This window comes from Struthio camelus, chromosome 14, assembly GCF_040807025.1.
Source record: "Struthio camelus isolate bStrCam1 chromosome 14, bStrCam1.hap1, whole genome shotgun sequence".
Lineage (NCBI taxonomy): Eukaryota > Metazoa > Chordata > Aves > Struthioniformes > Struthionidae > Struthio > Struthio camelus.
Window position 1 is genome coordinate 4,922,007 of NC_090955.1, and position 27,859 is coordinate 4,949,865.

At 42.9% G+C, this 27,859-nt stretch overlaps 1 long non-coding RNA gene across 1 annotated transcript in view; it reads right to left on the reverse strand.

The window, feature by feature from the left end:
* The window catches only part of LOC104153257 (uncharacterized), a 457,768-nt gene that overhangs the window by 61,375 nt on the left and 368,534 nt on the right, over nt 1-27,859 (reverse strand). The window contains exons 7-8 of the long non-coding RNA XR_011144058.1: nt 26,445-26,554; nt 20,171-20,310 (exon numbers count right to left, since the gene is read on the reverse strand). This is a non-coding gene — a long non-coding RNA (uncharacterized lncRNA). The remainder of the gene's footprint in view (nt 1-20,170; nt 20,311-26,444; nt 26,555-27,859) is intronic.

Here is a 27,859-nt window from a genome sequence, read left to right on the forward strand (position 1 = left end):
AGAAGGAGGGAGTACGATTAGGGACGGCTGGAAGGGCATTGCCCCATCTCTGGGATTCCAGTTCTGGGTTTTCCTAGGCACACTCAGACGCACAGCGTGTCACTCCCAGTCAGCTGCAGAGGCACATTACATGATAATACACCAACAAAAACCACATCGCATGTAAATGGTTGTTGGCAGAGATTTCTCAGGGCAAGCTGGAGGCTAGGATAATGTTTCTAGCCCCAATTTCCCCAGTTTTTGCAAGAGAGAAACCCTACACTTTTATCACTTTAATCAACAGACACATCATAAAATGCAGAGCTTCCTTCTTTAAAACATACCTGCCAGACTTTCGTTCACATATAGGATGTTGCTGACTGAAATACCTGTGGAATAAAGGGATGATTTGGGAGGGAAGCACTATTTTCATTACTTCTGCAACTGAACAGATTGCAACAATGACCTTGAGCTTGTCATGGAAATCTTATTCTCACTGAAGAAACTGCCATATGTAAAACTTACACTTGCACAGACAAATGACAACAAGAAGAATTTAACGACCTGCAGAAAAAAAAAATGCAGAAAGATGGAGCTGGGAATAGGAACTCCAGCAACTGGCAGGACAAGGTGGTACTTCAAAATCATATATGGGATGTGCTGCAGCAGAGAGTGCTCATAAAAATAAAAAGAATAGATAACAGCAAATAGAGTGGTATTGCGGAGTACTACTGAATCAAATCACAGTACAACAAAATAATAGGTACTTTTACAGGAAATCCTAACTGATAGGTAATACTGCTAGTGAGGCGAAGAAAAGCCAGACATGTTGCTAAGAGCATGTGATCAGAAAGCGGAGCTCCAGATAAAGCATAATGGATTCAGCTAGGCAGCGGATTCACAAAACCAGAAGATGCTATAGCATTTTGCTTGCACTAGAGAACAGCAATATAAAAATCCCTTAAGTATCTGTGATATAACCTAAATCTGGTCTGTAACAGGGGGAGGTGAGCATGGTACTATTGCCCAATGCTGTCATCCCAATGAAGTCAGGGAAACTGCTGTTTTAAACCATGTTAACTGGTGAAAATCTAAGCTGAAAGTCCTAAAGAAATACAACCGTTATGTGACCCTAACCAGTATATAGACATGCGACGGATCAAGTATCAGACTACCACATTTTACTTTATAATAGAAATGATTTGGAGTATGTGCTCAGAGTTGCAGTGACTCAGCCGTAGACTAAAAAGATATTTTTCTTTCCCTCTCTAGCAAGCATATGCAGAGGAGACTTTCTACACAAGAAGAACCATGCACTATATTTACTTGGAAGCTGTACAATCAAGTCACTGGTGCAACTTAATAGCGCAGCTTAAAAATCTCAATTAAAGTTCTCTCTCACCACTGGAAACTGGCTGGGAATAATTAAATAAAAAGAATACTCATAAGCATAAAAATGTGAGTCAAACCAGCAACAAATTGAAAGTTATACATCTATTCCAGAATAACCATTTCATCTGCATTTCAGAGCTAACTATCTGTAGCAGTACTACGTCAGAAAGCACCTAGAGAAACAGTTCAGAACATAACAAAGATATGAAGCTTGAAAATATACCAGATTAGGTCCAGTTGAACGAGGCAGACGATTTGGAGAGCTGCCATACTAGCAAAATTTCAATACATTGGCTATAACAAGGGCTGAATTTGTCCTCCGAATTCACTCTAGCTAGATAGCATATCCTACAGGCGGAATAGAGCTGGTGCAACGACCGTGACTATTGCCTCAGGTAGGTAAGGAGAGAAGCAGAGGAAGGATGAAGCACGTTGGGGACTGGAGACCTGTTGCCACGATATTCAGGCTTATTTTAACTTTCACTCAGGAAAGTAGTTCTGGAAGCATAAAAATAGCTTAAAATCACATCTCCTATCTCCCTACTCCCCTGCTATTCTTCTTAGAAACACACTTATAGGTCAAAACTAGCATTTCTTACCAATTGACCTAGGAACTGAAGGATTCTTAGGCTCACATCCAATATGAGAATAAAAATACTGCAAAGCTATTCAGCTGTTCTTGTGTGAGAAGCTCAAAACAGAGGACAAAGCTACAGGGCTAGCAGGAGTTGGACGCATGAAAAACAATGCTCCAGAACAGAGTGACCAAAGCTTTCTAGCAGAATGGAAAATTCTGACCCATCAAAAGAGAAGTGCCATGGGAACACGTCAGCATCCCCACCTCGTTTAAAAAGCTCAGTGAGCTACTTTGCTAGCATCATTTTGACAAACATTTTGACGTATCTGAAACAGAATGCTGCAATTTTCAGTTCTGAAAATATATAATCATTTTTAAGCTCTGTCATAATACCAACAAAAAGACAACATTGGGATGAAGTGCTTCAGGTTTACGCATCTTCCGTGGCCAGAAATTAGGCTGGGGTTTGATGAGCTTTTTTCAGGAAGAAAATATGGTCATTCCCTGTTTCATATGAGAAAATCATAGCTTTTCCCACACTCCAGAAAAACCCACTTGCCACCTAGTTTTTCTCAGGTATTGGGGTGAATAGCAACATACATAAGAAGTGCTTGAGCAAGAATGCAACAGCTTGGCACAATTATTTTTCTGACCTGACCTATACTTTAAAGCCATGAATGAGCAAAGCACTTTTGCATTTGTATAACTAACACATAAAAATGCCGTGCACTACTAAAGCATTTGCACCTCCTCAGACGGTTTTCTGTTTGGAACCTTAATTTAATTTGCTTTACAAAACCAACTGCAGCCTTTCCAAACAGCCTTCGCTGCAGCTACAAATACTACTCTGAAAGCAACCCTGCTGGAAATGTATTAATCACATCACAGGCAGCCCAGATCGTGTGCCTGGGCAGACTGGAAAAACGCTGCTAAAAGGTTCTGATCATACAAGCATCTCCCTCAACAGCAGTGTAAAAAGTCTGAGCTAAGCCCAACTGCGGAGAGAAGGTGTTGCTAGAGTCTCTCAGCCTCATACACAGGTCATTAAACTACATACGTGGTTATAACACTTAGAAACGTGCACTCCGCAGCAGAGAGTTCATTTAACGCCTGCGGTAGGCCACTGAGGCTGCTAAGCACACCGAACTCGATGCCAGCTGCTTAACCTCGAAACGCACAGCTTGTCCGCTTCTCCTGCGCGTCCAAGGGCTCAGATGTGCTGCCCTTCCTCTTCCTCCACAGAGGACAGAGCAGTCCCCGCTGAGCCAAAAACACCCTGAAATCCTTGCGCTAAAGGTAATTCTGTAATTTGGAGTTACATCCAAATCCCTATCTGTTTTTATGCCAAAAGTATGCACTTGTTCGCAATAAGAAACTTTCTACAAAATCTGAATTTTTTTTATTTTAACTTTACTGCATTTCCTCTCACCTTCTTCAAAGCACACAAAGCTATCTAATATACATTACTTATCCTATGCTGTAGTTTCTTTCCCCACATTTTATTACAAGCATCTAAAACTCCACAAACACTGATGTGCTTTACTCTTCAGATTAACTAATATAAATCTCGTAATATAAATTGAAAAAAAAAAAAACCAAAGACAGTAATATAAATCCCATAGCATCGTCTTGAGGTAAGTTAATGGCAGGCTTGGATTTAAAATGCCTGCTTCACGTTCTGTTCTCCTGAGCAAACCCTGCCTGCCGCCTGCACGTCATCTTGTTCAGTGAGGCTGGCGGATAGCTACAGGACAGAGCCTGCGTTTTCGGTAAACCTTTTGCCTTTCAATGGGAGTGATTTAATACTTGAATATTCGTGTTAATTTTGCACATTCTGACCTGCAGCAATGGAGATATTTGATCACATCAGCAGTAGCTGCTTATGCAAAGAGTATTTTTTGCCCTGGTTTAACATATGCTAATAATGATATCTATGCCAGCATTTCCCCAAGAGTTTTTAGGGAAAAGTCAGATTCATCCTCATCTTTTCAACAACTGGGATAAGCAGACACAGATACAGTACTTTTTCAACAATATTTACACTCCAACCAAGCCTCCAGGATCAGGAATGTATTTTTTTGTTTTAATTCTACTCACAAAGTACATTGAATTTTGCAAGAGGAGCAGAAAGATGTTAACACTCTGCGTTTCTCAGTTTCAAAGGACTTGGCGATATCACAGCTAAGCCTCGCAGCCCCGGGTCTTCGTTCTGCTGCCCCGTGGTACAGATGGGCAACTCGAACCTGCAAGCTGCTGACTCTGCCTAAGGTGACCCAGTCAGGAGTTAATATATGGCAACTCTGGCTGCTGCTCGGCACCACAGAAGGAGCCAGTCTCCTTTTTAGCTGTTGCATATTGCAGGGGACTCAAAGGTGTCACATATCAGGCTTCTCCTTTGATCTAATTGCTACTACTTGCAATTCTTTTCCTGATTCTTTATTTCAGTCTTATCTCCACAAAAAGTCAAGGAAGGTTTATATGGTCACTTTGTCAAACTGTACTGCTGCTCTGTACTGCACAGCCTGGGGGGAAACTTGCTGGTTTTCTCCATGACTGTTCACAATTATTAACTGCCACTTGAAAGTGAAAATCTTTCAAATATTGCAAAAACAACGTCTAGCAGAGGCAAAAGGAGGAGAAATTGAAATGAATATGCATTACAAACCAAGAGGACAGAGGACGTCAGTGTGAGAACAGCTGCTCCCTCGAGGGCTGTGGGGGCAGGACGCTGCAATTCGAGGGTGCGCGTGTTGCTGCTCTAACTCTCAGGGGTTTTGCTCTTGCATGCAGTTGGCATTCATTCTGTGAAATAATGCTTTTAGAAAACATGAAGCTTTAAAAAAAAATCTCATATACAACATTTCCAAATTCAGCTCGTCTCCAAACTCTAGCACGCTTCTGCATGACGTACACAATTCCCCCCCTTCCCCAAACATTTTTACTTGAGATGCATAGAAAGGAATTCGAGAACAGGAGAATTCGGTGTTTCTGTAACTCACAGCCATGACATATGGGCACTCCAACAAGTGATGGAGGAAAAGCCAAATACTCCCGAGAGAAACCTGGAGGTTTATGTGTACTCAAATTAACCTGGAAGGGAACGAGAGTCAAGTAGCGAGATTTTTCTTGATCAAAAACTGACAGAACTGACAATAAAGTATCTGGCCCAAAACTATGTCATAGTTAAGGACCTTACTCGTCCCTGCCATAGCGTCACACTAACGATTCTTCCAGATCTCACTTCGCCGAGAACTACAGCTTCCCCATATTCATATATCATACCAACAAGGTTGTTATGCTATCAATAAGGTATCATATCAATAAGGTTTCATATATCATATCGACAAACTCTGTTTAAAACTCTAAACAATATTCCTCCCTGTATGCCAGGGATACCGTAACGCAAAGATTTTCTTCCTTGCAAAGAGTTCAACTATCTAGTTTACGGAAATGCGTTTGCTAGTAAGGAAAACACAACTTTATCTCTAAGAGCAACCGATAATTTTAGGGACGCAAAGAGAAAAGATTAATTATGGCACATTAACTGATGGGTGCAGAGTTTCTGTCACCAGAATGAGTTGTTTTTATACAGTTCCTCTATCCTAATTATAAACTGTCAAGAGAGCGAAGTGAATTACAGTGCCATGACCAACACAGTTGACCTTCTTACCTTCCCTGTGCTTGCGTTAAGCCAGTTAACTGGGACCGCAAAATTAGGACAGAGCCTGACACAGGCGTAAACATCAGGAGAGCAGTGAAAATGGTGGGAAATTGCTGTTCGCCCTCCTCCTCGCAGCTTTAAGAGCAAAGACTTATTCTTAGCTCAAACCTCAGTCTGCTAAATGAGGTAGAGCTTTGGAAAAGACCGTCCTGATTGTTAATCACCAAACGGGCGGTAATCTTCTGCCAGGCAGTTCTAACCTTCTCCATCAGCAGCCTTTTCTTACTTCATTACATGATTTTAAGCACCGCTGAGGAGGTGCTGTCAGGGAGTTCTCCCCAGCCCTGCCGCTGTCGTCATGGTGACGATATACAGACGGACAAAATGCCAGAGACCCGAGAGACGGACCGACGGCGGTTTGGTACACCCACGCGCCCTCCTCGCCTGGGATTTGCTCGGCGCTTCTCAGAGAGTGTTGAAGTCAGAGGCTATTTTTATGCCGGATCTTATTATACCAAACCAACCAGGTTAATTAGCGCATGCGTAATCTTACTGCCAAACACCCGCACTGGGGCAAATCTCACGCCGGGGGGTAACTCTTGGCCGTTTTTGGGGCCCAGGAGGTGGTCGGCGCGCGGCAGAGGAGGGCACGCGGGGCGCGGGCTGTCTCCGCCAGCCGGGCAAGCCTGCTGGGGCAACGTCTCCCCCGCAGAGACGAGCCACCGGCCTGCCGGCTGCTCTGGCCTGGGAGCCAGACCCCATCACACCAGCCCTGAGAGCTGCCTTCGGGCTGCTAATTACTCCAGCCTCAGATGCAGAAAAACATTACTGCCTGCATACTGTATAACCGAGGAAGGAAAACTAATGGCAGTGGGGAGAGGAAATTATAAATATTTGGCAATTTAGTGAGCTGTTGCCAAACCATCATTTTCTGCAAAAATTCCGACCTCCAGCATCCATTTCACAAGCCTGTAAAGCCCTCGCTGTCGTTGAGCGGTAACTCTAACAGCATTCAACTGCTCACCATCTGCATGAATACGCAGCAGAAAGGCTACAGGATAAGGCTCCACGCTCATTACTCCAGGAGGCTGCTTAGCTAAGCTCTTCATGGTTTTATGAAACCCCTTAACTGTTATTTAACCATACTTCCTCCATTTACTTAGACCAAAGCAAACATGCTCTTTGCCCTCCCCCTTTTTTTCCCCGCAGGAGGCTGCATGAGAGCAACCAGCAATGGAACCGGATTCCCAGCGGCTCGTCAGGGCAGCGCTACGTGTCCGGGATTAGCTCCGCCGTCAGGGCAAATCGTCGCCAAAGACAGTGGAGCTGATCGCTTACACCAGCTGTGGATCTCATCTTCAGCTACTGGAATTATCCGCGTTGAACAAAATGGATGACTGACTACCATCCTGGGTTTATGTCCATTTTAGTACTAGTTCCAGCAAAGTTTGACTCCCATTTCTGTAGTATGCACACAGCTTATGTTCTGCATCCGTGGCTCGTGCTGTGCTGTAACAGCATCCGAATGCTCCAAGACAGGGAAGGGATACCGCTGCCATAGGCTCAATACGGACCATATGCTCCCTATTACAGGGATGTGGTTATGAGCACATTGCTGTGAACAGTACAGGAATACAGCTAAAATTCTCATATTTAAAGAGTAAGGTCAGCATTTACTCCTGTATGCACAGGCAGCACACAGTGCTACAGGCCTAGTTTGCCTGTTCATAATTTTTATAGTCAGCAACGTTTCAATCTGAAATGTATTGTAGTCTTTACAGGCGTCATGTGGACAATGTTTATTCTGCTGTTTCAGGTGGATCTTTGTTGTGTTTTCTTCCCTCATTTTGCAATGAGCAGAAGTACAAAACACCCCAAGGAAACATGAAACTGGAGGCAATCAGTTCTCATATTCAAGGGGTAACAATTCTTTTGTGTTCTCAGAAAAAAAATTTGAGGATATAAATCAAGAACCGAGCCAGGAATTAGAAAAGGCCACATCAACTAGAAAAAGAGATCCTAAGAAGCAGCACAGGAGCGGTTACCCAAGGTAAAGCAGTAGTAGATAATAATGTCTTATCCTCCTACATTTATCACTGCACAGAGGTATTCCAGGATAGAAAGTAACTACCTGTGCTCAAGCGGCAGAGTTCACGGTATATAATATGTGTCATATCCACATAATGGACCTTATGCGAACAGGGACCGAAATCCTATTTCCTGGTTGGGGCATGGTGGTTGGTCCTGATGGCTCGTTCCTTCAACCGGCTGATCGCTGATAAGCATTAGCTTATTTCGGCTATCTCGCCAGTGACAAAGGCTATCACCGCAAGTTAATAACGTACTATTCTGCTGGATCGATATCTTTACGGATTCTCCTGTTCTGATACAGAGAAGTTATTAGAAAGACTGGACTGCTTAAGCTCAATTCATTCATTTGGTAATGCGGAGGATTCATTCATTTGGTAATGCGGGTGGCTTCTGGGGGCTAACTCCAGGGACGAGCGGTCTGTCGTGAATAGACACAATGAGAAACAGCCCGAGAATATGATCATGGTAAAAATGGAAGAGGAGATTGGCTTTTTTTCCTCTAGGGTAAGATTAACAAATCAAAGCAACACGCTAACAATTACAAAGGTCACTGTTAACCTCCAGCAAGCTTTATGCATAAAATCAAATTTCATTACAAAATATTTTGTATTTGTAGGAGCGATAGCTACATTTTCGCTTTTGTCTGTCCATTTACTGGCATAGCTGTTGTGATTATTTATGATGCTTCAGCTAAAGCATCTAATTTATAGGGAAATAGCAACATATTCCTTGAAGCAAAATCTGGAGTTGGGCATTTATTCCTACACTGAATCAAAATAAGAATATGCTGATTATTCAGGGCACCTTTGTTTCTTCTGTTATTTCTTGAGCAGCGTTGGTAGATGGACGACATTTCATCGGGGTCATGAAGGCTTTTGGCTTCAAAATACTACGGAATGCTACAAACGCAACCCCTTCACCCACTGCCATTTCCCACCGCTGCCACAAACCGGCAGTTCCCTCTCCCCTCGGCTCCCCGCCGTGCACAGGCTGTCCTATACGTCAGACAATTTTGGTCTGAGCAACGTAGTACTGTCACCCAAACACTGTACATCTAACAGACTAGTCCTCCGCAGCACTGGCATGTGTACTATGGATCATTTATTGCCTGAAACAAATGACGCATGGACTCCCAAGGGAGGCTCTGTGTTTTTTCCAAAGAAACAAACGTCCAGTTGAGTATGTTTAAGGACGTTCAAAGGTGGTACATCTGCCTAGGCAGGAAGTAAGCCACAATGAGTCAACCTATAAATGACGCAACAAGTCAAAACTTTAACATTTTCTAAAAACGCTATAAAACAACCAATTGCTTCCTTTCTTTTTTCCTTTCTTTCTTTCTCAGGAAGCAAGAGATTTTGTTCTGCCACGTATGGAGAAAAGCTACAGATTCAAAGCCACTGAATTACTTTATGAAACTACATCCTCAGAAAACAAAAGCAGAAAACGTTTCCTCACAGTGGTAACAGTTAACATCAAGGTACTCAGTTCACCTTCTGCTATACCCCCTCTAGGAGGAGGGTTTCACATCAGCTTACTTCACTTCCCCAACCAAAGCCGTCAGGTGAGAAGTGGGATCGCCCTGGACTCCTCCTGCAGGGAGCAGGTCACAGCCCAGCCAAATCACCTGCCACTCCGTGCACCATGGGCAAAGCGCATTTCCTAGCACTCAGTCTGAAGTTCAGTAGTTGAATCCAACTTCTCTCTCTCCTGCTCTCGAAGGGAAACCCAAGATAGCCTTTCAAAAGCAAAAACGCAGGTCAGCACAGAAGCTCCAGGGGCACTTTTGCAGAGACCTGCTTTGGAAGAGCCACCCCTGGGGCTCAGCTACCAAATTCCCCACTGCCAGTAATGCTGCACCAGTGTGAACTGCCAGCCAAATCCCTGCTGTGTCAGGGTACACGTTCGCCACTAAGCTCAGCAACACAGCGGCACGTAGTGCTGTGGGTTCAGTCCGTGAGGGAGGCTCGCTCTTTGTGACCACCTTACACCAAGTGACACTTGGCAGCCAGCGAGGACAGACAGAGGCCCCACTGCAGAGGCTCTAAACACTGGCAAAATGCTACAGCCAGGCTGGCAAAAGGATTTTCCACCAACACACTGCCTTCCTAGATGAGTCTCCTTAACGTGGTAGGTTATCTTCTTTCACGTTGTGTGCCAGCATGGGGATCAGAAAGACGGAAACTTTGTTTTTCTCATGAAAAAGAATTATATAAGAAAAATGAAATCATGTTAACATGCATTATACATTTGCTCAAGTATTTACCAATAATACAGCAAATGCCCAGTAGCTGTCTCCGACATTGTGCTGGCTTTAAAGACCCACCTCCTGAGCGTTATCCCCTGCTCTGTGTGGAGCTTTTATTTGCTATTGAAATGGCTGGATTCAATTAAAGAAGGCCAGGAGGTATTAACCATCTCCAGAGGGTTTGCAGCCTCCTGTCCATGAATGCTGTGCGCTCTTTTTTCCAATGAAGTCATTACTGCATATCATTTCCTCATGCATAATCACTTGTTAGCAACAAGAACACACAACTGTATTGGGTTGATACACAGCCCTCTGACATTTCAGTGCATCGCTAGGTTTTTGAAATTAGGAGCAATTCCCCTGAAACGCAAGAACTAGCGCTGGCAGCTAAAAAGCTCAAAGAATCACCATAAAATAAGACTTAAGGTCTCCAGGGCATTTCAGAAACCATTTAATCCATCTCCAGTTAAATTTCTCATTTTGTAGATTCCTGTACTAAATTTTGCATAACTAAACAACTTGTCTTTACAACTGAAGAAATCCTAATTAGATGTTCCAGATAATATTAGAAAGGAAAGGTCACTGAGAAACAAAACGGAAGTATAGTACTTCACTTCTCTAATATATTAAAATGTCATTAAAGAGGATATTTATAATCTGTTGATTTTAATCTTAGAACAGCATTAACAATTTCAAACTTCATCTTTGCTACTTGTGCTAGAGAACTTGTCGGAGAGCTAGAAATCTTTACAAACATTTTTTTCATCCTTTCAATAAATAGAAGAGAAACTGCTGAATCTTTCAAAGAGAACAAATGCTTATTTATCCAAATCAGCTATTTAGAAAAGCATGAAATATTTTTTCCTCTCTCAACTACTTAGGATTGAGATCCATTTGTGATTATAATACTATAACATCTGTCCTCTCAGAGGAAAAAAGGCATGATTTCTCTGGACAAAATGGTTGTACTTTTAAAAAATGAAGTTATCTATAGGTCGAGAAGAAAAACATAAGCATAAAGGATATTTTCTTTTACAAAGCACATCCAACTTCAAAATATGTTTCCTTTCAAATACTTGACTACTAAGAGTCAAATTTTTCCTTATTTTCTTGACAGTTCTATGGAGATCACGCTCTGATGACAAAAATAGAAAGTGCAGGGATGGAGAAATCTGACTCGGGGGGTTGGGGTAAAACTGGGGAAACTTCTAACGTATCAAATTAAATTAAATCCTGAAAGATAAAAAGCATCCACATTCCAGAGGTCTGCAGCACTGGTGATAGATTATCTCTTATTCTATAAAATTGCATTACATTAAAAAGTAAGACTAATGAAATAAAGTCTTTAGAATTTCACTGTAAGTACATCAACTACGCAGTGTTTTTAGCGTAGAGTTATCAACAGTAGCCCAGAACTCCACAACATGGCAGGGAAGATGATTACAAAGGAAAGGGGTTGAAATGTCCTCAAATTGAAATATCAGAATTTCCCCCCCTTAATAATAAGGGGGGAAACCACAACTGCAGTTGCAAATCTGAAAATAATAGAAGTCTTAGGTTTAATCCGGTATAAATTTAAAATAAAACCAGGACTGTTGACCTATCAGCAACTAAGTTACATACTCTGGATTAAAAAATATTTCTTTTGAGCTCAACCTGCGAGCAAGAAACAGAAAAGAAACGATATGCCTGTTTGAAGGCTCCAACTCAATTACAGCCTTCAAGTGCTTCATATTCAACAGGCCACAATAGGGTAACAACATTGGATCAATATTCTGTTAAATTATCTCTTTTAAGACATTATAGTACAGGTTTCATTCTAAGTGGTCTGTTACCTTCCTCTGCCTATTAAAAGCAAGTCTTCGCTAGCTAGACACTGAACCAACAGAAAACAGACTGCCCATGGTGAGATATGTTGATAACTAGTACAAAGGACTGTAGAAAAATAACCTATAGCAAACACAGACCAATGCAGTACGCATTAAGTTGGTAGAAATCACCTTTCTTGCAGCTACACTGATCGATGTGGCAGCTCCATGTAGAACGGCTAGCTTTCCTCCTGCTGTATGAAGGCATCTTTGGAAAAAACGGCACCTACCCACCTCACGGCTCCGTGACCTATGTTTATATCAAGCTACACACTTTCTCTAATTAACTAAAACAGCAATCACTCAACAAGCCTTCCTTTAGAAAAAAAGCAAGGAGCAAATTCTTTCCTGCTGAAGGAGGACAAAGCTCCATCGCTAATTATATTTCTCATCCCCAGGACATCCTGTCAGCTGCCTTCACAGGACTCTGCCAAAGCAGCAGTGACTGCAGCGATCGTCCTTTCTCTGCTCATCTGCTGCCCTTTCATGCCCCCACATCTGTCTCATGCTCTAGTTTCTGGCTCTTTCCCAGGTCCTCCACTTCTGCTAGGCCCTGTTCTATCTTGTCACAACTCTTTGATAATTCATCAGCCTCTTCCAGTTATCGTGAAGTTTTGTTTGTTTGTAAGCAGTTGTAAAGCAGTTTTCAGCAGAGTAACATGAAATGCACCCAAAAAACCAAAAACAAAGGTGCATCCCATGAGTCAACACTGTATGATACACATTAACCGATCTTCTGAAAAAGAAAATTCTACTTCCGACCTCCACTTGGTCAGACTGACATCAGATCCATTCTGTATTGCTTTCCTTGAGCCCTTAGGACATTGTTCGTCTGTCTTAGGCAATCCAGACCCCCGTTCTCTGCAGGGCAACAGAAAAAAACAAAATTCAACGCAAAAGGGCGCGCAAAACACCTACCCAGCACTCCCAGTGCCCCAGATCACAACACACTCCTCAATGCTCTCTATGCTACTAAGATTGCAAGGTGCTACAAGCAAGAAAGGTGACAACCTTGCTCTGACCTTTGCAATAGCAGAGAACTGGGCAGGTGAAAAGCAGTCCCATCTGGAACTTCTGCAGGAATATGGCTCCGTTTACAGCACAGAAGGCAGACAAAGAAAACACCTTGCCTTTGGTGCAGAAGGCCAGAAAGTGTACAGTGGTCTTTGCTCCTAGGACAGTTCATTCCAGCCTCAGCCTGGCCCAAGAAACCTGCTCAACTGAAGCTCCCACATCCATGCGAAGCTCTACCATACCACAGGAGCAGAGATGTCTGCTGCTCTCCCTGTTCTAGATCTTTGCCTACACTCAGGCCTTGTAACACCTTGAAAGTAAAGACTGAGACCGTGCTCAAAGTTCAGCTGCAGAACTCACTATGTGCAGAACAGATCAGATATGCTCATGGAGGCCTGGGCTGTTATGAGAGAAACATAGGTAAATGTTCTGCATTTCAGCCATAAATTACTGTGATTACCAGACAATAGGTAGTAGACAGGATCTTACACCTGCGCACATCCACAGCCCAGTATTTAACCTAGCATATATTTTTGGGCATATATTTATTGTTTTAAAGACCGTAAATAATCTCACAGTTAATTCAGGAATTGCTGAATAGCAAAGCGTCTCTTAACCATGAAAAATAGGAGCAATTTGCTAGCACCATCATTCATTGCCATGGTGGAAAGAGCATGTTCCTTAGGAAGTGATAAAAATTCTCACCAAAAACACTGTCTCAGCATCTTTGCTCCAAGATTGTCGATTTATGAGCAATAAAGTGCCATCCATACTTTAGTAAGTGGCTTTCGGCCCATTCACACTAGACTGCAAGCTTTTGGGGGGCAAGGATGATCATTTTGCTGCCTGTATAACGTCTAGAACAGAGAGACTCCCACCTACGTCTGACTCCTTGCTCAACACAAATTAGTTACACAGGAGGAAATAGTAGCAAATACCTGCTGCCAAATATTGGACTATTTCATTTGCTGGTTTTCATAAAATATGTCTATTTACTTTCAAGAATAGTCATGTGAGCATGCACAAACGTAGAGATGGAAGCTCAATGCACGGAAAGTCTTTCCACCCTAATAGATGGGTCCACACAGCGGTGGCAATTCATGCAGCCACCTCAGCCAGGCACAGAGCACATTAATCAAGCGCAATTTCTGTATGAGAGTATCTTCTGTGATGCACAGGTTCACGCTAAACTGTCCATACATTAAGGTAAAAGAAATCCTTCCTCTTTTGAGCATGGTTTTATATAAACATCCAGTAAGTATCACTTTCCATGGTTTATAAGTTTCTGTTTTCCTTCCTTGCTCAAAATTGAAGTTGTATTATGAGACTTGTGATCTGTGAATGCGCGTTAATACAATGCTGCAGCTGGGGGGAGGAAACAAATCACTTCAGCATTTTTGTGTTTTTAAATCTGTTGCCTACTGATGGTCTCTTTCCTCTCTGCTCATTTCATATTAAAGCTTTATTGTTGTTCAGTGGCTGCTTTTATTTGTTAATATCACAATAATCCGATTACAAAACCAGGGGAAAAAAACAGCATGCAATTTAGGTGGCTAATCACACAGCCTCAATGTCAAAACATAATTCTGGAATACCTGTAAACAAGACAGTTTGTGGCTGATCCAGAGACAGTCGAAGTTAATGGAAACACAGCCACAGCGGCAGTGTAAGTTAAGCCCGCAGTGAGCCATCCCAAATGTTTTTAACTAAATATTTAACACGTGAATGTGAACACAAAAACGTTATCGGGCAATTTTATTCACCTGCCCAGCAACAAAGGGTTAAATTCAGCTACAGAATTGTTTACTGCATGCAGTTTTTCTTGATCTTCTCCACTCATCTAAACCACCATCATATGATCAGCTAACGAGCCAATTTCTTAGCTGGTGTAAATTCATGCCCCTCTGCAATTTTCAAAGCAGTAGATCCATTTTCACCAGCAGGGAGTTGGAATTTGTCTCAATTTTAAGTGGGTCAGGCTAATCTGCTTTCCTGCTTCTGAGCAATTTCTGAATTGAGTCTCTCCCGTGCACGTATGAGACAAAATAACATTAATTTTAAAAAAGCAAGACAGCCATTGTGGAACATACCTTACCTCTGGAGCACACCAAAACGCAGACATCCACTGACTGCATAAGCTACTTTACCTGCAGTACTTTTAGTAGAGCTACATTTTTGGGAGCTAGTATTATCCTACATACGTTAATTTTTAATTTAGATTATTTTATTTCTATTTCCTCTGATCTTGATTTGCTCAGCAATTACTTAGGCAGACACCAAGGAACTGTCCACAAGACAAAGACTGCACCCAAGAAATTGTCCGCTGCTGCACAGGAGAAGCAGGACATTATGTTAAAAATTTTATCTGGGTTCAACTACCACTTCCATCACAGATTTCTATCCAATCTTGTACCAATATTCAAGAAGTAACAAGTCAATCAAAGCAAATCTTTTAAGGCAAAGCTATACTAATGGGTAGAGACAGCCCTGAGCTCACTCTGCATGTGCTAAGTCTAGATCTAGGAGGCCTGGAAGGAGCACTGGAGCTGGAGAGCTAACAAGGCATTTCAGGAATCTGAGTTTATTTGCCCTGGCCCATGCACAGAGCTGGTGAGCAGACTTAAGCCTGACTTATTTGGATGACAGCATTGTGAAAATAGCTGAGAAATCTGCACAATGTTCTGCTAAATGGTGTAAGCACATCCTTATTTTCTTTATGCACCAATGCTTCCAGCCCTGAGAGGGGGATAACCACCTCCTAGCTTTTCATCCGTTCCCTTTTGTCTATCCAGATGGCATTTCCTTTGAGACAAGGCTTCTCCCTGCGCTTGTACAGCACCCAGCACCATGAGACGTGTGCTGTGGTAACACAAACCTGATTTAGCTAAATAGACAACAAAACGTACCAGAAGTCCCCAAGGCCAATCGTATCTTTTTTGTGAGCCCCTATCTGTTCTGTTCATTACAAATGAAAAGCCAGAGGATATTATATAGGAAAATTATAGGGGAAAAAAAAAAAAACAAGTACAGGTGAAAATCCAACACATATTCATAATTGCCCTATTATTTAGTTGTTTGTAAACAGTCACAATGATCTTTCTTTCATGGTCTGTTGAGTGATAGGTGCCAAAGCAGATGCGATTTGGATTGTAAATATTTCCGGCAGAACTGACAGAGCTACAGAAATAATAAGCATTTCCGTGAAGCAAAGCAGGTCATCTTCTCCTTTAAAAATGATCAAGAATTCCAAGCCAAAGTATTTAAATGCTGACATACGAAAAGCTGATGCAGTGAGAACCTGCACAGAAGCAAACTGCTTCAGAGATTTTCTGCAGAAGCCTTTTACAACTGGAGCTAATCACCAAAGCACCAAAAGCACTGCGGAAGCGATCGGATTTAGAAACGTGTGTGATGAAAATTGGCAGGCAATTCGGTGAGAGGCGCTGCTAGCTTTGAAGCGGTCCAGTCTATAGGGGATTTCATTACCAGGTGCAAAAATATTAAAGATACCACTTGAAAAGCTGTTTTAAAAGATCTATACTTGCTGGATAGTGCCAAATAATCTGTTTCTATTAATAACAACTTCTGATACCATATGGTATCAAGAGAAACTATAAAGGTCTTTCAGAACCTTCAGAGGAAAGTAGCACAGACCTAAAGCAGTCCCTTTTTGCCCAGAGACACACTCCAGAAAAAAAACTCACTGTAAGCAAGACTATAAAGAGGGACCTACATTTAGGGAACAAGTATGCAGCTCCCCCTCCTTCTAAAACGGCAAGAAGTTATGCCCACTTTTCCTCCTCAGGACATTTTTTTTAAATGAGCCGCTAGCACATTATTCTCCAGCTTTCTCTGTCCCAGGCAGTAACAGTGCCGAGCAGGGCGCTGCAGGGGACCCCGTACTCGCCTCTGCTGCCTGCCGCCGTTCCCTTGCGGCGTGTATTGCCGGTAGCTGCAGGCAGGCATCCTTGGGAGACCTTGCAGGCAGGAAGCTGCTCGTAGTCCCACGCAAGGAAAGACTGGCGAACGCCAAGCAAGAGACCCTGCCTTCTCGAGCAGAAGAAGAGGAGGCAAATACAGCTCCAAGCCTTCGACCAAAAACATTAATTGCTCGCTCAACAATTACCTCATTACACGCAAACCGCTACGACCTTTTCAAATGGAAGTTTCTCTGTCTGCTGGTATCCCCTTCCAAGTCCTCTCGATAAATGCCAAGTTCCTGGATTGTGAAATTATTTGAGAAGCTAGTGGAAGGCGGTAAGAAACTAATTTCAATTCCACATTTCAGTAGCAGTTGTATCTCATTCAGCACAGAAACTACACATCCTATTTGTGCTCTGCTAAGGACTTAGCACACACCCATTAGGAATATATTTTAATTCCCATTGGTTTCAGGGATATATTACAGTATGTGAAGCTGAATAGATGGATGCCTGAATCCGACTGTGAAACTGTATTTACATGGTCGCTATGCAAAGTTAGTCCCTTTATCCACAGTACAAAAAAACCACCGCTACAGACAAACAGATCACCTCTCAGTCGGCAAGGACGCATCTTGCAGGTGAAAAAATTTCTACAAGCTCTGTCGACCACAAACAACATAAACAATTTCATATATCTGCTCAATCTAACATGGGGATAGTTTCACACCACCACTTAAGCCACCCACACAACCACTTTACAATCTCCACTCTCATTCATGCAAAATGCCTTCCCTTAACAGCCTCCCGCTGAATCGCGGTTCTGGGCTCTTCTGCTGAGGGTTTTTCTTTATGTTTCAAGCAATTCCTTGCTGTCAGTTGATGTGTTTGTTCTTCAGTTAAACTTTGCTTTCTCATGCCTGGTTCAGCCTCTTTATGATCCATCAGCATGATTTCCTCAGTCTGCTACGGCATCTCACTTTTACTGCTCTGTAGCTATTTGCATTCTAGCTGCCTTTCCTGTTTGCGGTGTCTCCTGACACACTGAATTCTTCACAATGTGTCTATCAATTGCACAGAATTTATATAGGGAACACAGCACAGGCACACATTTCTTGTTAGCCCAAAAAGCAATCGCTTGTGTACCTGTAGCCTTCACATGCAGACAGCAAGTAATCTAAGGGCTGTCTAAATCCCTGAGAAAGATATGACAATTTAAAAGTTTAAAAAACCTTCCAGCAGGCATGGAAAGGGAAGAACAAGAGGTATGTTTTAAAAATACTCAAAATGCGGGCAGTAATTGTAACGGTCATACAGGGATGACTTAACTACAATTTTCTAACCAACCCCCACTGTCGTATTGTGAATGCAGGACAGATGCACAGAAAGCAGGTCCTCTGTGGTCTTATTAATCTATTTGGTAATGTAAAACCATCAAGAAAACAGTCTTGTAGAAAGAGATCAGAGAGCAAAGCCGCAACTCTTTAGAGAAGCACAGAAGCCTGTACGTTGATACATTGTCTGCTGCAGCTTTATCTAGAGAATCATCTTGCAGAAAATGCTTCACTACGCATTGCTCACCACTATACATCTCAGTAATTTAAGACACTTTTCCAAGTAGGGGCTATCATTTTTGTCCTAGAGAACTATTTAGAAGTAAAGCTGATGCTTGCCAAATCTCGGGCTCCTGTTACAAAACTTGCAGCTACGGTTTCCTTCCATTAAACATCCAGAGTCGTATTCCTGAATAAAACTTCATCATATATTTGAAATGCAGTTCTATAAACGTCAAGATAACGGACCACAGGACAAGAGTCAGTTCCCTGGGACTAGGTCTGCCGCAGCCTCCCCCCTTCGCTGGCATGGGCCCTGGCCAGCTGCAAGATGTTCACGTAGACTTCGGCTTTCAGCGGTGCAATTCCGCTTCCTGCCTGCCAGGCACAATGTCAGTGAATTTGCTCTGTGACAGAAGTAGCCTTTATACTTATTTGTACTGTTATTTATTATTAAATATTTATGAATACTGTTTTTTCTTTTCAAAAAGGTCCTAAGATGTTACCCATAACTTCATTTTCTTTTCTACATTAAAAGTTAATCTTGTGGCCAGAAAATATATATCTCTTATGACAGACAGCCAACCTTAATGACAGCAGATCCCTGCCGCATATACTGGGGACCAGGAGGAAAAAAAGTGATTGTGAGACACATCATGCATTATGGAATCTTTTTTTTCTTTTTCTTTTTCCCTGAAGATGAGAAAAATCTCCATCATTTTTATTCTACAAAGGAAAGAAATCTACCATGGGACTGCTGAATAATCACAAACCTCAATGACAGTGAAAAAATATAATGAGAATAACCACAATACATTAAAAAAATGCTCTAAAATGCTAATACAGTTTCATGTTTTAGTTCTAGCAAGTCATTTGCAGGAAAATTCATGAGTTTATAAAGAACTTTGGGGTGGCGGAAAATCTGTTCAGGCTCTCCAGGAGCATTTATGCGACTTCCCATGTTTTGTCAAAATGACACAGTGATAAACGATGGTAGTTGCTCACAGCTAGAGTACTACGAGATGCTACTCTTTCGCTTTACAAGAGTTCGGGCAAACACACATACCATACAAAAGAGACAGACAGAGGCAGGAAGGCGGTAAAGGACACAGAGACGATAAATACAAACAACTGAAAGCAATTTAGGGTCAAAGCAATTGTGTCATAACACTAATCTACCTTTCTCTCACTCAGTATCGTGTGTTCAGACTTGAACACCTCAGTCTACCAAAATCAATGAGAGCTAAGAAGGAGCAGCGTGGCGGCTGTATTTGCATGTGTTTAGGAATGAGGGATTCAAATTTGCCTGCTGGTCTCATTTGTATGATAGAGCCACCACTAGCTTAGTACATCCCATTCTCTGGGTTGCTGTAGAGCAAAACAAGGTGCAGTCAGACATTTCCTGTTTCAGAAAAAAAGTAATCTCTGCATTAGCTTCCTTTCTACTTCATTGTGAACGAGGACAAAGAAATGATTGGCATCTGTCAGATGACAGGCCAAGATGATTCATACTGAACGTCATATTCATTTTCCCATTACGAGAAATAATCAGATTCATTTTATGTGAAGTAAATCTCGCTGCTAGAAAAAAAAAGATCCTTTAAGACTATGTATTATGAACCTTTCATATTGCTTTGACTAGTTGAAAAGTTGTAGAGAGATATAATGTGTTGCTGTTCTGTGTCACTGCTCTCCAGGACTTGGAGCCTTGTGGCTTGCTGTCAGGTTTTGTTATCACATATATTTATACAAGATTTCACTAAATTAAGGATTTGAGTACGTTTTGCAGATATCATCCACCACACAAGGCACAAAGGGCAGACCCTTATTTCGTGTTCAGGGAAGTGACAGGAGAGAATTTAACTCCTACCTGCAACGTCTTGAGCCACGCTATTTCCGATGCCTTGAGGGACATTCAGTTCTCTGCCACCCCTGGAAACCAAAGGGCTCCTAGAGAGTCTCAGGGGCTCTGCCTGCCTTGGCAAGTAGCGCAGCACAACAGGAGGAGATCTACAAAGCAAAACAATTAGTGGTATGGTCCATGCAAGCACCCACTTAATACATGTTTCAGGGATTTTACTCGAGTGTGATTCCAGGGATAGAAAGCCCATTAGCAGTTACAGTACATCTTCTGCCCTGCTTCATTCAAAAGCAGTCTACAGTTTATGCACTAGTAAACTTCTTTGCAACGCGAGCCAGAGCAGGGTAAGCGAGGACTACGGAAGGATCTTCTTCACAAGTGCATTCCTGATCCATTTTGGACTAGAACAAAACTAAACAACAAAAAAACCCGTGAACATGGTTGGCATAGTGCTGCCTGAGTTTCAGGTGGTGATCCCAGGGGAGAGGGTACAGAGCTTTGAGTCAGAAGCCGGGCTCCTTATCCAGGGCAAAGGTATGAACTAGGAGCCTCAGAATAAACTCTAGAAAAGCAATACGCAAAGGATGGAACGACCTAGAAACAGTCAACACACGTCTCTAAATCTAACAGTTTCTAGTGGTAACGGTGCTCCTTGTTCCCTAAATGGTGGCTGGGAGGGACATCTATTTTCAACTACTTTTCCTGTAGATGATTCCTACAACGGATGTGTCCAGGCACATTTTGCTCAGCTAAAAAGACTGTGCCCACTTAGACCTCTCTACGGGCCAAAGAATCACCTAGAATTTCATAAAAAGTGGAAAAGAAGTGGAAAATAGTTATTTCTTTCAAAGAAAGCAGTGCTGACTATTACCATACCGACAGTTGAGTATTACTTTACACCAAGCTTGTTCTGCAGGACATGGTTTGAGACTGCCTGCTGTCAGGTCCTACTGGCTCAGAGGTGTAAGGTAGAGGCACAGCTCCACAGCAGTTTAAGCCAATCTAAATCAAGGCTGCTGGGCCTTTCCCTTCCTGCCCTCCGAAACACACTTTGCCACTTCCGTTGTCCTAGAATTATCAGATTTGTGGTCAAATCCCTCTTCTCCCATCATATTTCTCAGGCTGTGAGAGACTATGGTCCCTGCACACGGCGTGTGAGGATGGGAAGGTACCGCTGGGATGAAGCAGAGTGCAAAATCACAGCAGTGATAACTGAGATCAAATTTGGGTCGTTACAGACCTGCATCCTCAACACTGACTAGTTCAGCCCTGTCTAGATAGAAGCACTTCAAGCCCCTGCAAAGCAGCAGAACGTCAAGAATCAAGGAGACCAAAGGGGCAAAACTACAGCACCTGTGAAATTTGGCCATTTCTACGCAGAGGGCTGGGGAAGCAAAGCATAAAAAAATCCAGTGGGATAAAAAAATCCCACTGTTGATGCAAAACGTCTCTCTCCCGCTGCTCCCTCCAGATCAGCCTTTCTGCTTCACTGTGATGGAAATCTACCAAGTCCAAATCCAGGCAGAGGATAAAGCTAACTTTGGTAAGCTTACTTCTCAGCAAAGCTAATTTGCTTTTTAATATATTATCATGAGATACCTTATGCACAGGGGTTCCCAAAGGTAAAAACTAACAACACGCCCTTCCCCTCCAGCTTTTTTGCTGTGAATGCAAGTGTCGTGTCTGCTAATAACACACTGCGTCGGTCTCGAGGGTGAGGTTACCTGAGAAGCAGAGAAATGTTAGGCCCAAATGAATACCTTCAGAGCTGCCTGAAACTCTGATAAAGCAGACTGGATAAAATGTGTTTGCAATCCGGTGCTGTGCAAAGTGCCAGATACTTGCTCGCTTTCCGCTGTGATTTCCGCGGAGTACCGAGAATGCCGCCTCAGCAGAGCTGCTGGAGCGAAAGATCAGAAGTGACATAGTTCAAAGCAGCTGTTAACAGAAACATTTTTCTAATGAGCAATTTGGGCTCTTCTTCCCACAGATCAACAGAATAACTCTTGTATCCTTGTTTATTCAGGAGGACGACTGACACGATCACAGTGGTCGCTTCTGGCCTGACAAGCTAGGGCTCGACAGGAAGAGAGAGCTGACGCTGGTGGCTGACTTGCAAAAACTGCATCTAGAAAATGAGTTTTTCCTTCTGATACCTTTGAGCCGCTCTGGTATCATTTACGATGATGCTACCAGTGGGAGGGAAAAAAAGAAGAAGAAGAAGAAAAGCCAAGCAAGCCCAGGTTTAGCGCTCACAAAACCACAGTAGCAGCAAAAGCGGCGTTTTCCTAGACAGGGGTGTTACAGGGCCACATAAAATGGGAGCAGTCACTTGGCTCCTCAGGGGCAGTCCTGATTTTCCTCTTCTAAGTTTCTTTTTTTTTTTTTTTTTCTTTTTCTAAGCTGGAGCACATACTTTATCCAGGAGGTCTGAACAGAAAGAAAAAAAAACAATAAACCAACCAAACAGAGCAACCAAGCTCAAACAAAACAATTTCTGAGCTATTGAATTTTAGGTTTTCCTAATTTGAAAGACCATAAATCAATTCAAAGGATCTCTAATGGCCTACAGAGGTTTGGCTGACAAAACGTGCTGCCTCTCCTTACTTTAAAAGAAATTTGAATTTGCTAGTATGGTGAAGACAATTAAAACGCACAGCAGTCCTTTTCTAATAGCTTGTAAGAGACTTCAGTGGAATTGTTTGACTGTGAACTCTCCATTTTCCCCTAAAACCCTCTCTCTCTCTTCACATCATTAAAATGTTTTGAGAAACCTTGAATAAATAATAAAGGGCTTTTTAACTGCATGTAGCTGAAATATAGGACAAACAAAAAAAATAATCTAAATTTTAGCAGGTAGAGCATCTCCAGATTTCCATAAGAAGTGATACAGATAATGCAAGTATTCATAAGCTTTTTATTGTCTAAGGCTGAAGAAATGGTGTCAGCATCTTGTTTATGCGGCTGATGAATCAAATGGAGCGCTTTGCTGGTTTTGTCTCTTTGCTAATTGCCCTTTAATGGAGACTACTTTATTGGTGTAAAAAAAATGCCTAGAAGTACATTTTCTAGGCAAAGCGCCCAGTGCTTTAATTAATACCTTGAAATCATCACTGATTAATGATACTGGTTTGGGGCTGTTGCACAAAGGTTTTTTGCTCGACTTTTCCTCATCTCAGGAAGATTAATGATGTTATCATTTGTACGAGAGGCTCCACCCTCTGCTAACACTTTGTGATGGAGAACACAAGCAACACTTAACAGCTGTTGCGGGATTAGGAAGAAGTGGCAGGCATACCGCCCAGGGTGCCTTCAGGAGCAACCACCTCGTTATTAACGCCGTGAATCTTTCCTACAGACTTGGGGAAGATCATGATTTTTTTCCCCTCCTCTTCTACTAGCTGTATTTTGCATGAAATCGCCTTTTTTTCCTTGATGGGGAAGGCTGGAGAACAGATGTATTTAAAATGCCTCAAACCCCCAATTTATGTTAGTCAATACACTCTCTTCTTGAAGTCTGGAAGGAAGCTAATAAAACTAAAATCTATGCTAAGCACTGATCTGCGTGCATGGTTTAATGCTGTAGGAAATGGCATACTGCTAAACCCTTCGGGCGCGCTCGAATCCACTCTGCGGGGCAGAGTCCTGTATCCAGTTACAAAATTATGCAAAAGTCAGGGTACGAGAGCTGCAAATAAGTCACAGGCAGTTCAGCTGATTATTACTTGTCAGCTGAGCTGCAGTAGCTGGCTGTCATCTCACCCCGTCGAACGTAAGAGACTGTTTAGTCCCTCAAGCCTGGAAAGGCAGGTTAAGGCAGCGGTTCCCCTAGCGATGAAGCGCACTGCTGGGCGTGCTGCAGGCAAGGCCCGGGTCCCGCCGGCTTCCTCTCCTCCCCTGAAGGAAGCAACGGCAGCAAGGCCAGGTCAAGCTCTTCTCTTACCTCTGAGCTGCACTAACATGCGATTCGTTGGAGCAAGGAGCTCCAGCTCCGACACGAGGCTTGGAGGAGACCCGGGGGAGAACGCGGGGTCAGCAGAGCAGGGCTGCTCCGCTGAGCACTGAACTGCTACAGCTTGATCGTGCTCCATCACACGCCCGGACCGCCAGACAAGCAAGGCTCAGGCCGCCTGCAGACTCACCAGAGGTTGCCCACGCTTTTCCAGAAAAGGTGTGTGGATTCCTATATGCCCACATATAGGAACGGCAAGGAAAGGATCGCTCTACAGCTTCTTGTACCTCCTCCCACCCCCTATACCTATTAGTTGCTGCTGTCATAAACACGTTACTGGGCGGGTGGGATCACTGGTGGAGCCAGAAGAGCCTCTCCTGTATGGAACTGATGTAAAAACCCTTCGTGTTTCCCTATTCAGCTGGCTCTACGGCCTCTTCAAAACCTGCTCTCCCACTTGTTACCTATCCAAACATCAACTACCGCATGCAGTTAAGCAACAGCTGGAAAGAGGAGGACACCCTTTCACTCTCTGTGTTCCTGTACAAACCCCGATGTCTGGCACAGACTGAAACAAATTCAGGATAAAGTCACTCTGAAAATCTCCTCCTGCGCCAAACATGCCAGGACAGGCTGGCTTCCAGCATCAGGCGCTGGGAGCGCGACAAGGGCGGAAGGAACTGGCGACAAACGGTGCCCTCTCTCAGCCGTAAGCAGAGACCAGCGCAGCCCGGCGCGGGCTCGCCAGCTGCCCGCCGCGCGCCCGGCTTCCCCAGCGCTGAGCTGTCTCCAAGCCCTAGGCAGCTCTCAAAAGCCTGCAGACACTTTCCAAGTGCTCACAGCTAGACGCCACAAGCAGAGTCTGTACCGAATGCTGCTGCCTTCTCCCCCTGCCACCGATTTCGCTATCAACTAGGGAAACTTCAGCATTTCACACGATAGGAGAGGTTTGATGCGCTGCAGTGTCCTGGGGCGTCAGTAACAGCTTATTCAATTATTAATAAACAAAATTAAAACATGCAGTAGCAACTATTGTTCCCTTGGGTGCCGGGACCAGAGGCATCTGCAGCGTTTACAGATTCCCCCTGTGTACAGCATGTCTGGATGCTGCAGTCCTGACACAGGCAAAGCTCCCACTGCTCAAAAAGCTTTTGGCTTAGCAAGGCCAAAGCAGTAGCCGCCAGTTGCCCAGCAGAAGCACTCGGTCTGGCAAAGCAGCTCGCTTGAATTTGCTGTCCCCTTGATAACCTGTGAGGCTTTACTCAAGCAGCTGAGCACATCCACCTGTATTGCCGGCGCTGTCACCCGATCCTCCACATTACTGTTCATTCTCAAAGCAAAGAGCACACCAGGAGAAAAGCAGATCCTCTACTATGGAGAAGATTGCTGCTAAGTAGTCGGAAGAGGCAGGCTGAAGAACGTTAACTAAAAGTCTAGCTGACATGCTGAAGATTGCAGTTAGACCTCTGCTCCCTCTCTAGCCCCATTTAATTTACAATCTTTAAAATGCGAAAAGGGTGTACAGTAAACGCAGGGACCTGCCCCTTCAGACTCTTAGCCCTTGCAGTAGTCTCTTCATCAGACCACAACCTTATTGTGCACATGGAGCCATATCTTTGTTATATCTCTTGATACCTGTCACTACTTGTAGGCCAGCATTCTCCAACAGCACCGAGTTTGTCCGGACAGTCAGAGCAGCTTCGCTGGCCAAAACCACACTTTCTAGCTGTTTCTAACAGAAGGAGAACAGCATCAGATAAGGCACCTCCTCTAATGACACTAAGAAAAACAAAAAAGAAAAAGTTTATCTGAATAAATGGAAAATGCAATCAGTCCAAGTTCCTTATTTGCTGTGAAAAATTCAGAAGGGCCAGGGCGAGTACAACTGAAATAAAATCACTCGCTAAGGACTTCTCTACAATCACAAGCTGTACCTGCACCCCAGGCTAGTACAGACATTTGTGCCACAGAGGACTGTTTGCTGTTACAACTCATGACAATTGTCCAAGAGAGATAAGCAGTATCACCAAATTACTTCTGTGCCAGTGTAAATAGCAGCATTACAGACACTTTGATGGTCCACCATGCCGTGCCAGAAAGCAATTGGAAGCCTAGCACACATGACGTCAGCAATACTTGAAAACAGAGGTTAAATTTTCTTGTTCTTAAAACCCAACATGCTCTGTCGCTCTACAATATACTACTGCAATTTGAGAACTTTTCAAGAAGTTTCACTAGCTATTTATTACTTACCTAATTTCTTACTAAATTACAAACCCTCCAAGTGCTATAACTTGCATCTTAATGTAAAGAGAAATCTACCTACTTTACCTGCACAGTGATCTGATCTTGGCATCATATTAGGATTGGATTATCATACTCATGATAGGTGTAGCACAGCTCTTAGCGGGAAGAGTGACTGTAAATTCCTCCCTTCCATCCTGTAGAAAGAAAGCAACAGATGGCATCGTGAGGAGGGCAATAACGAATCGGTCCCTTTGGCCTTCATGCAAATCTTGTACCTTCTTTGGAGAGGGTCTCACAAGATACTTATAATGGATGAATAGCAGGGTGCTATCATCATCTTTACACTTTCCCCTTTTCATTACTACTTGTTAGCTTCTGCACCTAGAACCACAGATATCCTCGAGTCTTTTTACCCTCAATAGATCTTGGAGCATCTCTGTTTGCACTGTAGTTTTGCAGAAATAAATTTCCATGAGAGATGTAAACCATTCCATGTGGCTAAGGACTTCATTAGCTCAGAAGCTTTTCAGAACACAGAACAAGTCTGTTTCTGGCCCCCTGAGATTAGAGAACCTGCATTTGGGATGGGCACGACGCCTGATCTGGTTTGGACACTGACTGACAGGTTCAATTATCTGCGAAGCAAACCATCTCACCAGCGTGCTTCCCACTAGATGCACAATAAAGATCTTCAGAGCTCTTTCCTACTTTCACTCAAGTACAGCATCACATCCGTACTATGGGGTTTGACTTTGTAGTTATTTCAGGGTTTTAAATTACTCCTCGTAAGAGCATCAGTTCCCCATTGGGATATCTCATCCAAAGATATGAATGCTTAAAAGATAAATGCTGTGAATAAATGACATAACAATTTTCTTCAGCACCACAATGACAATACTAGCACAAAAAGTTATAAAACTTTTTACATTGCTATCATTTTTGTTGATTTAAGTCTTTTCTTCTTAAAATTAATCCAGGAAAAGCCTCTGTACCCCCTCTCTTTAGTTTAACTGCAACTACAACAAAATGCATGGCACTTTTTCTCCCATCACCATTACATACTTCAGCAAGAATAGTAATTTCAAATAGGTTTCTTGAGAAATAAATGTAAACATTTTAGCTTTGACGTCTAACTTATTTGATCTAAACTTTGAACAGTTTGGCTTTGATCCTAAGAATCTGCTAAGCAACTACAAATCCCACTGAAATCAACAAATGTAGGCTGGGTACCACCTCGATAGCAGATGCTCTTGATAAAAGCAAATGTCATAATGTTGGCTAGTTTCGCAAAACAGTCCTCCCAGAAGCATCACTTCCATGTTATGACATACTGCCAACACATATAACTTTACTTAAGCCTGTTTCTGTAAAACAATAACTGCAAAGATAGTGCCTGCATTACGTCTAAGAGCGATGTAGATTTAGTTGTCTGTTCATTGCATTGGGTTTGTTTTGCTTATAGACTCAGTGGAAGTATTAAGAAGTAGAAGCATTGGCAA